At 39.7% G+C, this 14,509-nt stretch overlaps 1 protein-coding gene across 2 annotated transcripts in view; it reads right to left on the minus strand.

Annotated features, from left to right (window-relative positions):
• The window catches only part of Ppp2r5a (protein phosphatase 2 regulatory subunit B'alpha), a 41,631-nt gene that overhangs the window by 26,392 nt on the left and 730 nt on the right, over positions 1-14,509 (minus strand). The window contains exon 1 of one of the 2 annotated variants that reach the window (XM_076941622.1): positions 14,039-14,384. The exons of the other annotated variant lie outside the window; for it this stretch is intronic. The gene's annotated coding sequence lies outside the window, so the exon portion shown is untranslated. Of the gene's footprint in view, positions 1-14,038; positions 14,385-14,509 lie in introns of those variants that run through there. 2 annotated transcript variants of the gene reach the window in all.

The following is a 14,509-nucleotide window of genomic DNA, read 5'->3' on the forward strand; positions in this document are numbered from 1 at the left end:
AAACCTGTAGAACACTGTCATTACAATAATATATTCATTATGGAAGTACCAGAAAGAGAAAAGAAGCAGGAAAAAACACTTGAAGAAGCAGTGACAACAACTCTGCAAATACAGTGAGTAGTTCTAACCTAGTGTAACTAAGGAGCTGAGCGAACTCCAAGGATCAACTCAGGCCAGCAAGATGGCTCACCCAGCATGTGCTTGCTGCCAAGCTAGAATCCACACAGTGGAAAGAAAGAACAGGCTTCTGAAGTTATCCTCTGACCAACACATGCACTCTGTGGTACATAAGCACCCATACACTGCCTGTACACACATGCGGCAAACACTGTAAACAGAAGGATCAAGAGGAAGGGTAAACTCCAGGAGACCCATAAACTACAGACTCAGTGCAGTCACCGTTCTTAGGGTGAGAAAAGGACAAAACCTTGAAAAACCCAAGATAAAAACTATTATTTTTGGCGGGAGAGATAGCTCAGTGGTTAAGAGCACTGACTGCTATTCCAGAGGTCCTGAGTTCAATTCCCAGTACCACATGGTGGCTCATAACCATCTGTAATGGGATCTGATGCCCTCTTCTGGTGTGTCTGATGAGATCAACACATCTCCACTTAACGTGACATTGTCATGACACTTTTCTTTAATCATGGTTCCCTTTGAATAATGGCTACTTGGAAATTAGATCTAGTGTGAACTCTCACAAGCAATTAAGTTACGCTGTGCCCTTTCCCCTCCTTGTTTACCTGTGGGCTGTACTTTTCCAGACAGAGGGGTAGGGATGGAAGTATGAAGGGTGTGGACATGACTCATATCAAAAGGCTCCTCTGAGCTGATGAGATCCTTGATGAAGTCATACATTTCAGTCCATCATAATACATACAGAACACATGCTTAGATCCCCTTCTTTTATCTTTATAAAACATTTATAATTTATAATACTAAATTTGATTCAGTAAATTTTGAAAGGACTCATGAGAACTCCAAAATCAACAAAGAAAATAAAGATATAATAAACATGTATGAATATGACTACATAGAATTTGTTTGTAGAACAGTTTGCCAAACTGTTAAAACTTACCTCAGTAAAGATGGGCGTGATGTAAGCCTTTAGTCCCAGAACTTGGGAGGCAACAGGCGAACAGACAGGACAGGACAGACAGAGCAAATAGTAAGACCCTGTCTCAGAAAACCAAAACCAAATAAAATAAAAATAAAATAGAATGCTGGAGTGGTATGATTTAGCATTGGCCCTACAGTATAGTATTGCTAGTAATATTTCACGTATATCTCAGCAGAAAGTCTAGTCTGTATTCTTACCTCTCAAGGTTTCAAATACCAAGCTGAAGATTATTGTTTTGTCCCCTACTGTAAACTGCTTATTGCATATGACTTTCACACACAGTGCGTGTATTATCGGTAACCATAAAGCTGAAGTGTACTGCACCCTCTCCAGGCTGGTGGGACTTGTGGACGGACCTTTCTAAGGTCACAGCACTTGCAGCCTACAGATACCAGCCCACACATCTCACTGTGCTTCTAGACTAGACTGCTAATCCACTGGGTGTCAGGATTTCTTCTGATAGGCTTATGGAATGGATGACAACCTCAAAGGAGTTGCATGTGGACTCTTCACCAGCCCAATAAGAATCCAGGACTCAGGCTGGAGAGATGGCTCAGTAGTTAAGAGCACTGACTGTTCTTTCAGAGCTCCTGAGTTCAATTCACAGCACCCACATGGTAGCTCACAGCCATCTGTAGTGGGGTCTGGTGCCCTATTCTGGTGTGTGTGAAGACAACTACAGTGTACTCACATACATACATAAATAAATTTAAAAAAATTTAGTACTCTCCAAGCCCCACAGTGGCATCCAGCTCTCCCCTTGGCAACAGACTGAAGACTTCAGTCAAGCTAGCTGGTCAAGACTATGATAGAGAGATTTGCCTAAGTTACATCCTTAGGAACTGTGCAAACCCTGTACATGACATAACTGTACATGACATAAGCTTGCATGGCCTTGTATCCCAGTCTGTGAGCTTTATCAGGCTGGGTGGGATGGGAAGTTCTGTGTGTAGCACAGAGTGGCCAGTATTGCCAGCAGTGGACAGAGAAGAAAGCACATCAAGTCAGACTGCGGCTTCTCCATGGCTCCTGAATGTATTTGTATACATATATCTTGGCACATATTATGGCTGCCTCCAGATGGAAAGGGAACACTGGTTTGTGAACAGCCTGTCTTAAAGCTTTCCTCTTCACCATCTTCACTAAAGCCAATGTGAGAAACCCAAGCACAATCAAGCCATTTCAACTGTTTCATTTGTTAGTGCTGTGTTTAATAACAAATATTTTAAAGGGCAGGCATAATTTGTAATAAGAGAATTTTATAAACCATACCCCCAGTTATTGCTGCTCATTTATTTGAAATCTAAAGTAACATCTCATATAGGATTCATGCTACAAATAATAGAACAAGCACAGTATCATAGCAACCCAGCACCACCACTCAGTGGCATGCCCAGGATGTGGTCCAGAATTCTAATTTAAGAGACTGACACAGGATATAGGACATGTAACTTTTTGGCAATACCCAAGAACATTTTAACTGAGATCCTAAACCAGCTTTTATCTAAAACTAAAGATCAGGCTATAGTAAGAAAGCAATGGGATTATTTATTTAGTCACAAATGACTTAGCACTATTCCTATGACTTAGTTAAGGGTCTGTGATTTCATTACAACTGAAAACTGAGAAGAAAGTATAGACAGGACACCCGAGGAAATGTCAACAGGCAGGCTGTCAGTCCGATATCTTACTATGTAAGTGTGTACTAAGGAAAACCACTGGGGTACTGCCTAAACTTAACAACAGCTCTAATTACCATTCAAATATAACTGTATCCATAACTATTATTTAGAAGATTAAAGGACACTGGTTAGTTCTTATTCCAAAATATAACTATTAGCTAATATGTGCCTATAATCTCAATATTTTGATGGCTTAGGCAGGAGAACTGAGAGCTCCAGGCTACCCTGGGCTACTCCAGGCTACCCTGAGCTACATAACCTAGTCAAGAAAGGGAAGAGAGGAGGGGAGAGGCAGAGAAAGAAGAAAGGAGAGAAGGAACGAGGCTGATCATGTCTGATACAGCAGTGAGACCAGAAACAAGGATGGGTTACTAGCTACGTGATGCACAGTCCTGGCCGTGGACACGGATGAGGATGCTGCTGAAAGCCTGTGTCATCTCTTTAATCTCATCTGAATATGGAGCCTGCTAGTCATTAAACAAGAGTCTGTGAGACTTTTAAAGGACCAGAAATGTTAAGCAGATCCTCACACATCACGTGGAAGGCTAAGGAAACCACAGCTGTCACTTTAATGGCGGGGAGGAAATCCATCTCGTGTTACTGCCCACACAACCACAGAAACACAACCGTGCGCTTACTGAGAACACATTACCTTCTTTAACAGGTGCTCAAGTCTACGGCAGGACTGGCTCTGTGAGCGGGCTTGGGAGTGGCCACCCTAGGATATTTAATCAATTTTCTGGGGCAATCATGGATTTAATTGGATTTTCTAATAGTTCTATATATAAACTCCTAAACAAGACTCTTAGAAACACTACCCACAGTAGTTCCTGCTTCTCAGTCAATCCTCAACACTACAAAAAAAAAAAAAAAAAAAAAAAAGAGAGAAAAACTAAAAAAGAAGCTATTTCTGAGCCAGAGAGATAGATCAGCAGGTAAAGACACTTGCCAGTCTAACAACCTTCCTTGAATCCCCAGAATCCATGTAGAAGGGCCAACTCTCACAAGCTGCCCTTTGACCTCCATATGTGTGTCAAGGAATGCCTGTGTAAGTGCACACACATACATAGAAACACATATACCAATAAATAATTAAAAAAAAAAAACCAACTTCCTTTTGGTATGTGAAATGTATGTATTTTTTAACATTTGCTTATTTTATACTGAATATGTACTCTCAGGGCAAGGGGTGAAGTGGGAATCAGGGGACAGCTACAAATACAGGTCACTGGGCTTGGCATTGATCACTTGCCTGATGAACCATCTCAACAACCTCAGTATGTGGAATTTATTAACCAAGGTTCCAAATAACTCAATTCACTATCTCTAGAAATAAGTAATTTATCCAGAATCATTTTAAAATTGTTATTTTTCTTTCAGAAAAGTCATGCTGTTTGCAATATTCTATAAAGTTAAAGCATGAGGTGAACAGGCTAGCCTACCTACTCTTAGGCTAGCCTACCTACTCTTAGGCTAGCCTACTCTTACACTGCTCTCACGGACAGCAAAGTAGGAGAGGTTTCTTCTAAAACCTAAAATAAAAAATATTCTTCTTCTGAAAGAAGAGTTTTATTTTTAACAATCTATGAGCTCGTTTTTTTTTTAAGCCACATAAAGAACTGAGGTAGTTAAGAATGATCTTTCTCACCATGTATTCTTTAAACGAGTTTATTTCAGAAAACAATGAAACTGAGAGTCATTCATGACTCATGCCAAGTATTACATCCTAAAATAGTCATTATTGCTCTAGAACTAAAAACAAGTTTCCGAGTGTGTGCAGGGTTATCCAGGTGACCACAGAAACACCAGATATCAGCCACACCAACTCCACCACGCATGGGTGCCCCATAGCTGGAGCAGCTAAGGAAAGCTCAGATATTTCCCCCTCTCCTACTGGATGACCAGCGTTTCCCAGGACTTCAGACTAAGCTAGAAGCTTGTCATTGTTACATCTGCTACTCCAGTTGTACTTACATTCAGGTTAAGGCTTGTTCACTAACTACAGGCACACACGTATCTGGAATACGGCTTAAAGAGACGCTACATAATTGTCCAGTTTCATCTCCTCTAGAAACTTTAGGAGACTAAAAGTAGTGAAGTGTTTGATAAATTTTCCTTATTAAGTTCACATGCAAGTCTCAGCATCTCAGACCACTTTATTTCCTGCTTTCAAATTTGGGGGAAACCAGTGGGAAAGACAGTGCTGTGCTAACATAGCCACAGCGTGAGAAAGTTCTTATATCCTACACACAGCATCTCCAAAAGGCGGGTAAAGCCTCAGTTCTTGACAATCTGGGACAACACATTCAAGCTACCACTTACAGTGACTGAGTGACTGGTGACTCCAATTACAAATCTAGCTGTGTTGCAAACACATGGGCTGCACCATGAAGAATCATCTTATTATCGGGACTCATCCATAAAGCAAATGTTCTCTTTAAAAATAATTAAAACAAACGTTAGGTTATTTAAAGGCAATGAAAACAGTGCTCAATGTTCACTAGCAGCCCACTTGTCCAGCAGCTAAGAAACCAGCAGCTTTCTTAGAAAGCTCTCAACCCTTAAGTCTCTCTCTCTGACAGACAGAAGAGAACGTGCTCAATTTCACTTTAATGCAGTCAACGTCTTCAGAGAAGGAATCAGCAAGCAACTGAAAATATCAAACTGTAAGTGAGCATCTAAGGATACAATCTAGTCTAGGGTTTGCTTTCTTTACCTACTAAATGGTAAGAATGTTGGTCTACTACACATTACCCAGTTACTGTGGTGGTTTGAATGAGAATGGCCCCCATAGACTCGCATGTTGGAATATCTGGTCCCTTGCTGGTGGAACCATCTGAGAAGGACTGGGAGGTATGGCCTTGTTGAAGGACTATGTCACTGGGGTTGGTTGGTCTTTGAGTTTCAAAAGCCCATGCTATTCCCAGATCTCTCTCTCTCTCCTCTGTCTGTCTGTCTGTCTGTCTCCTACTTGCAGGTAAGATGCAAGTTCTAAGCTACTGCTCCAGCACGGTGCCTGTCTGCTGCCATGCTCACAGACATTAGTTAGGAACCGTTAATTCTCCAGGACTATAAACGCCTGATAAACTCTTCTGTAAGCTGCCTTGCTCATCGTGTCTCTTCACCGCAATGGAAAAAACTAAGACAGTTATAAAACATCAAATTTAAAATTTTAATATGATACAAAATGTTTTTTTTAATGGATTTAATAATGGCTCTTGCTTCAATTACTTCACTCAATCAGCAATCTGCAGGCTCTAAATGTTGTGTAGGAAGAGACAGGTATCATTGTCAGAGCATTTTGTCTAAAGGCACAAAATTAACTCTCACACACACACACACACACACACACACACACACCTCCCAGCACATCATCTCCTGCTACAAACAAACCAAGGATAGCCTGCACTACGTATATAGCGCAAATCATCAGTGGCCAGCAAATCCAACCATGACAAGTTCTTCATCAGCAAATCCGGGAGTCTTAGCAGGCTACCGAAGGTAAAATAACAAATGCAATTATGTTGACAAGTCATAGAAATGCCCACAGGACACTGATTCAGATATATAGATAGGCTGGTGAGATGGCTTAGTGGTAAAGGCACTTGTCTGATGACCTGCATTCCATCCTGAGACTGTACATGGTAGAGAACCAATCCTCCAACTTGTCCTCTGACCTTCAACACATGCATGAGTGTGCACACACACATAGGAATATGTGTAACAAAAGGGTCTCAAATGTAACACTTACAAAATGAAATGGGATCTCCCACCACTACTTAGTTCCTTTTCCAGCATCCTCTGAAGCAGGGCTGTGCACCCAGTGTCCAGATAAACACACCTCGAGATGCAGCGTCCTCCGCTTTCTACCTCTTCCCACTACAAACAATTAACACGTCCTATATATAGGTACTTCAGACAAACCTCCTCCCAGTCCTGCAGCTACCATTCTGGATGAGCTGTAGTGCGCCTCAACTCGCCTGTTAAACACACACACATACACACTCACCCACTGGTCCTTCCCTTCTGTCACAATCCATTTTATCCTCTGTAACTACAATATATATCTTAAGTTTTTTTCTATATGTATGGGTATTTTGCCTGCATGTATATCTGCACACCACATGTATGCCCGGTGCCTATGGAGGCTAGAAGAGTGTGACATGTGACAGATCCTCTGGAACTAGAGTTAAGAACTGTTGTTAGCTGCTATGTGGGTGTTGGGATATGAACCCCAGGTCCTCTAGAAGAGCAGCCAGTAATCTTAACCACTGAACCATGCCTCTAAGCCCATATTTAAGTGACTCTGCATGTGTATGCAAATACATACCCCCCTCCAAACTATCTAAAAGCCATCCTTACTTATTGGCTGTATTCTACAATCTCCATGTAACCTTTACCCTACAGGTATCTTGCTTCAAGTCTATCAAGCCTCTGATATATCCCTAGAAACCAATGGAGCCAGGAGGAAGACTGCCAAAAGCACAGGCTGCTCCACTTCACCTACTCAGCTACTGATATTAAGACTTGCTTACCTTGATGCCCACGGGCACTGTCTCTCTTGTCTCTAGATGTTGGTATGCTCTGGCCTCTTGTCAGTCTACAGATCTCTACTGAGCACTAGCTTCAGCTCCCATTGCTACAAATGCCACCGACAAGCTGGAAACTCCAATTACTACCGTATGCACATGTATTCAGCTCTAGGCCTAAATTAAATGCTAACAGTCAGCCTCACTTCAGTTTTATCCCACAGAAGAATGATTACTTTTTAAAGCCTAGCATGGTGGCTCATACCTGTAATTTCAGCACTTGCTGAAGGCTGGTCACCATGAGTTTAAGACCAGTCTGCACTACAATATGATCCTATCTCAAATACATAAATCAATCAATCAATCAAACAATCACTACCAAAAGAAATGTTATTTTTCCCCAAATCTGATTTGTCTCTCAATAAGCTGTGTTGGGGGTAAGGTGGTGCACACCCGTAATCACTCAGATGACTAAGTAAGGTAAGATTGTTGAGTCTGAGGCTACCCTTGTGCTACCTATTGACAAACTGCTACCATATACTGAGTTGCTCAAGTCAAAGCAGTATCATTCTTGACGTCCTTTCACCAAGTCCTCTGTGTGTGATACCACTCCATCCCCACTTAGGAAGACGTCCTACATTTCTCACGACGGTCAGGTGACGTCGTGCATGACGCCTGTACCCATTCTTTAACACACAACATCAAGCAAAACCAAGTATTCACTGCTGCCTCAGTGTCTTCTCTAGCCACACAAAGCTGGCAATCTCCAAATATGCTGTACTCAGTTCTTAGACCCCATCTATCCTTGCCTAACACCTTCTAGCTTTTAGGTCTCAGCTCATCTCTTTCTACAGGAAGTTTTCTTTTTCCTCTTTTTCCACAACAAAATTAGGCTATGTCTCTCACTCCCTGACATAACAAAAACACAGCAAACTCCTCCCTCTCTTCAGAGACTCTCTGATGAAATGGGTAGAATGCTATTTATTTAGAGTAAGAGTGAAATCAGTTCCCAATGGAGGCTCAAGAGAATGACTTCGGAGACCTCGTGTTCAGTTCTGGAGGCTCAACTAGAAACTGCACAGTGGGGAGGTGAGTTACCTTAGCTATTCCAGGGGAAGTGTGATCCCAAGAACTCCCCTGAATTCAGTGTCCAAGTTAGAAATAGGTTGTCTTAGATCATGTAAACCTACCACAGTCAGCAAACTACAAATGACAGGCATGACCAAATAAACCTAGTATGTTTCTTTACAGGAATGTGAATCAAAATAAGATTTCTAAACCTTTTCATTACTCACTCAAAAAGCCCACAGAAACAAATTCCTTCAGCAAAGAGTTAAAAAAAAAAAAGATATACATAAAAAAGTCCCGAAACTACTCATTATTCAATTATCCTGCTCAGACAAGCAGAGTCTATTTTACATAAACCCAGCCTGTCATGTCAAACTTTCAGCAAGTAGGTTTTTTTGTCATGCAATAATGCACTAAAAGTAATTACAGATTTTAGATCTGTTTCTTTTATTTCCTTCAAGGACATCCTCATAAATTAAGACTGCACCTCAAATTTAGAGATTAATATAAACTAGCCCGGCAAGGTCATGCAGGCCTGTGATCCCATCACTTGGGAGGAAAAAAGATCATGAGTTCAAGGCCAGTCTGGACTACACAGTAATGAGTCTAAGGTCAATCCAGAGTACACTGTGAGATCTTACCACAAAAAAATAAAGAGAAAAAAATATAAATTATAAATACAAACTATTTCAGCTTATCTGATTTTAAATACTAAAGCCCATATCTGAGTCAACCCTAAGTCAGTTTTCCACACAACTGTATAGGATGCTTTCCTGGAACAATCAATGCCGGGTCACACTATGTCAGACGCAAGGGCAGGTACCTCTGCTTCAATCTGGCATTTACTGTGCTCACTTCAGCAGTACGCACACTTCAGAGCAAGCCAGAGCCTTACTTATTCTTTACTATTATCAGAGTACTAAAAAAATCAGTTTATTTACTTAGCTTGACTGTATTAGGCATAAATATGCTAAAACACAGAGCAAACAAAAAAAAGAATGGATCTCATAGTCAATATTGAACAGTCTGGAAAAAGCACTACCAATGCAGAAAGGTAGGTGACTAAAAGACAACCAAGTATTTCATCAAAATAGCGACTGTGTCTACATGACATTTATTATACTGTAGTTGGTACTATGTGTTTTGATAAATAAATGACATCTACTTTTGCAAAATAAAATTTACCATCTCATTCTGGAGAGCAAACTACTACATATCAACTGAACATTCACCCACAACAAATCAACAAATGGTAGTATTATCCAGAGTGGTTAGCAGAAAGGCTCAAGACAAACTAGGAAAATGGACTAAAAGCAGCTCCGGAGCCTCACTGCTACCTTTTACAAAAAGCCAAAATTAAGTTGAATGTCAACATGAAAAACTTTCTGGAAGAAAACACTTGATAAAAAAAATAAATATAAGACATGACCCAAAACAATTAAATTCAATAGTTCACTTTCCCATTAGTTTTTTGTTCGTTTTGTTTTTTAAAGATAGGTCCACTATGCAGTCCTGGTTGGCCTGAATGTGAGGATGACCTCACATTCAGAGATCCGATTGACTCCAGTGGCAGGAGAAAGGGTGTGCATCACCATTACATTTTACTTAATATCCCCAGTAGAAACATTAGGCTAAGATCTTCAAGAAATAGAAGACATCAGATAGAAGACAACAGTCTGATACTCCCAAAGCGACTGGCATCATCACCAATGACCCCGAAAAACGAGATTAAAGCTAAGCCAATCTCTTATCATGTCCCCAAATGTTGCCTGCTCAATTTCAGCTCAAAACAACAAACCAAAACAAAAACAAAACAAAAAATAAAACAAAAAAAAAACAAGCAAAACCTGATCGCCTGGCACTGAATGACAACAGCTGGGCTTTCATTTAGATATAAAACAAGACCTAACAGAATCATCTCATCACATGAAAACTCAGAACAGCACCAATTAGCCAGCCATAGAGGGCAGCAGAGTTAAGAGAGTGAACTGTAAATACCAGAGGGTGAAGTGAGGGCAAGTTAATGGGCTGAGAGGAACCACGAGTATCAGAAAGACAAAGCTTCAATTAATGAATTAATCCAGCAGATGCCTAACACTATATTTGTGATGCTCGGCGCTCACTCCTAACTGCACACGAGGATCACCCTGGCAGTTTTAAAAAATAAACATGCCTAGATTCCACCTTGGACCAATTAGCAGACTCTGAGGAATGTGGGCCAGGTGTGGATATTTTCTTAAGCTTTCCAAGTACCTAAGGAGGACTATACTGTGTAGCACAGTCCTCAACACGTAGACTCTACCCCATTTGCTACAATGTTAAGAGCCAAACTGGAAAACAAAACAAAGCACAAAAACCTATTATTTCCCAAATGTATTATTTTGTAGCTAAACCTTAGACTCTAAAACTCAAAGGGGCAATATTAACCTAGATACTAATTATCCCTGTGCCTTTTCTTACAGGTGAAACCCGGTAAGTTCATAGGGGTTAAACAGCTAACTGTGAGTCACACTAAAGCAGGGAGACAATTCAAATCTGCTATTTACAGGACAGCACTCTACTCCAATGGTCTCACCCATTTGCTAGATATATTTTTCCTAGATTATCACTTTACTCAATTAGATGCTTCCAAAAATAATCCAAAATTAAATTAAGAAAGATGACCAAAAAATGAGGGAGGGGGGATATGATTGTAAATAGGAATTCTGAAGATGTCAGCCTTAAAGGAGAAAAGATTTCCTCAGGTGGAGATTAGCACTAGATTAGCGATTTCTCTAAGTATATTCTTAAAAAGTTAAAAAAAAAGTCTTTAAAAATTATATCTTGTAGAAGGGATATGACAAGTTGGAAAACAGTCCCAAAATAACTAAAATGTTATAGCCTGTTGAAAGCATTTCTCTTAACTTACTCAGATGGACTTTACCTTAGTGTTTTTCCTATTTACAAAGAGCTGTTTGGATGAATAATAACTTATGAATATCCATGAGCCTTAAATACTAAATGAATAGTAGTAGTGCCCCTCCCCACTGAGTCAAGAAAAACCATTAATTCTGTCACACTCAGAAGACCACATACCTCAACAAAACATGCACATACACTTCCCCCTAATTCTAAGCAGGCTACTGCAAGCTACTTCGGTCAGCATTAATGCTCTGGCCTCAGTTTTTCAGAGATCAACAATGAAACGGAATGATTCTCCAAAAGATTTTTTTACCTCGACATTTTAAAAAATTTGTTCATTTATTTATTTGTGTGTGGGTATATGTCTGTGAACCACCTGTGATCCTCACAGGTCAGAGGAGGGCTTTGGATCCCCTGGAACTGTGGTTATAGATGAGGGCTGGGATCAGAACCTAGGTCCTCTGGAAGAAGAACCAGTGCTCTTAACCAGTGAGCCATCTTTCCAGTCACTCTTCATCTTAGGAAGAGTTCAATCCCAAGGTCAGTTTCTGTTCCTTGCTGTTTACTAAGAGAAATGTGTGTCTGTATAGTCCTAATGACTAATTTGATTCCTTTTCTTGGTAAGAAATTACTCCTACAGGCTGGATAGATGGACCCGAGGTTAAAAGTCCGCCCTACTCCCAGAGGACTGCAGTTCAGTTCCCAGCACCTAAGTTCGAGCTGTTCACAACCCCTGTAAGACCAGCTCCAGGGCATCCATCACCCCTGGGCTCTACACGCAACAGAACTCACGCACATACACATAATTACAAGTAATATTCCAGGAAGGCTTTTACGGAAGAAATAACTTCATTTAAAAATCTTTTAATCTGCATTTCAAACACAAGAGAATGGAAGCTAGCTTTCTTTATTTTCAGGCACTTAAATTATTTCATTTAATCCCTCCACTTTACAGATAAAGAAAATAACTCAGAAAGATCAAAAACTTACTTTCTACCCTGACTACCTCTCCTGGCCAGACTTTCTCAACTAGACTACTTCAAGTATATGTAAAATGAGTTTACAGCAAAACTACTGGCATTTGACCAGAGTCCCAAAGTCAGAGGAAGCTCCAGCCAGATAATCACAGGTCCAAAACTAACCTGTTCAAACCTAAAAAAAAAAAAAAAAAAAAAAAAAGATATTTGTGAAAATACACTGAGCCCCGGACTGTCAGATAACAGCATAACAGCATTACCATAGTAGGTAGAAAAGGCACATAACAAGTATTAATGATACACAGTTTTAAGTTGTTCCAGTTGTCATGGGCAATACTGTCTTGTTTTCAAAGATAATTATTTGAAATACTAAGCTGTATATACAAGTAAAGGATCAGACATTTTACCAAGCCAATCCTTCCAGAAGTTCAAACCAAAACAGGCTAAACACACTGAAAGACTACCTATTTTAAATAACAACTTCCCTAATTGTTCATTATCAAATAACAAGTTTTAGGCGGAAAAATTACAACCTACATGAACATAAATTTCAAGGCCAGAAACAGTGGTTCGAACATACTGATCCTGGTTTTATTTTCTAGCATCTAGCCCTCAGAGGAACTTACTATTTATTTTTAACATTTTCAGCATTAAAAACCATGCAACCCACTCACCTAAAGGATTTTGCAAAAATAAACTAAAAAGGTTGGATTGTTTTGTTAATCTTTACTCACAGTCTGCTTTTAAGAAAACTACTTGGCGCCTTTCCAGTTTAGATCCATGTGGACAAAGTGTAAAGCAGGCAGGTTGGCTGGTATGAAATACTTGAAAGATCTTGGGTGCCCACGGATATCTGAATCACTCCACAGTGAGATTATATTTCAGAGCAGTAAGAAAAATTCTCTTTCATACGAAAGGGTTTTCTGCTGTTGTTTTTTGTTTTGTTTTTGTTAAACCCACAAATGGGAAGAAAATACTACAGACAGGAAAAAACTCACAACACGGTGTTATCAAGGGCACTGCCAAAGCACCAAATAAAACAACTCCATTTAAAAAAAAAAAAATCACTTTTCAAGGTTTTTGACTACTGGATTTAAAGCCGTTTTTCCTGAGGGTTTTATTTTCAAGTAAAAAGTTTTACTTCCTCAATTGAATCTGCATCAGTTTATCGTGAATAATACCTTATGTGGAACACTATACATGCAAATGCCTAAAATTAACCCAGGGCTTCAATTTTTTCTACTACTGAGCAAATTCTGCACATGAAAACATTGGTGGTGCCAGCTACATCTTCAACCAAACATCATGTAACTTTGAGTCTGATTACTGATTCTGTGAATTTCTGTCAGTCTTAAAGGCAAAATCTATTACAGAGGCATCTCTTGAGACTAACCAGATGTTTAAAAATTATTAGATAAGAGGAACTAAGAAGTACAACGCTAAGACAAAGAAAACCACGCTAGCAAATTAAATACATAAGAAAAATGTTAGTATCGAGACTTCGACCTAAAACTAACATGATTCAACTAATGAAAAACAAAGGATAAAATAACTTTCAATTAAGTATAAAAGCTTAAACCTCTGAGTAGCAATTTGCTATCCTAACAGGTAGGACAGGGCTATTTTATGGCTATGTCTGCACTCCACTGACTATGCTGTATCAGTTTGAACAATTCTACTGTGTTAAAGAACAATCAAGCAACAAATGGGACAGCACACACCAAACATATATAAACTATTTTCAAAAATCCGTGATTCTACCTGTGGTACGTCCTTGATTCAGAAGCACCCCAAGAGGCAGATGTAGCGTCTAAAAAGGGTTCCAAGCTGTGGCTGGTCAACTGTTGATTTGATTTAGGGTTTTCTTTACACTCCTTGCCAAACTAAGTCAAGATTCATAGACTCAAAGACAAATCACAACCAGATTGGCCTTGAAAGGGATGCTGGATCTTTGTCAAGCGTATTGAAAAATCTGCTGATCATTTATCTATTTTGGCATGAGCCTTGGCATGAGCCTTTAATTTCTTGGCCTTGTAAATCATTCTCTAGGTTTCTATCAGGTTGCAAGAATTTCTTAAATATCTAGGAACATAATCGTCTTTTCAATTAATGACGTCTAGCTCATAAAATGCAAATATGGAAATCAGTAAATCAAAAAACAGTAATTCCCAAAGAATAAGTAAGGACACCAGTAAACAACTCATGAAAAGCCTCCAAACCGGGTGGGAAAAG

This window comes from Arvicanthis niloticus, chromosome 10 (genome assembly GCF_011762505.2).
Source record: "Arvicanthis niloticus isolate mArvNil1 chromosome 10, mArvNil1.pat.X, whole genome shotgun sequence".
Classification (NCBI taxonomy): domain Eukaryota; kingdom Metazoa; phylum Chordata; class Mammalia; order Rodentia; family Muridae; genus Arvicanthis; species Arvicanthis niloticus.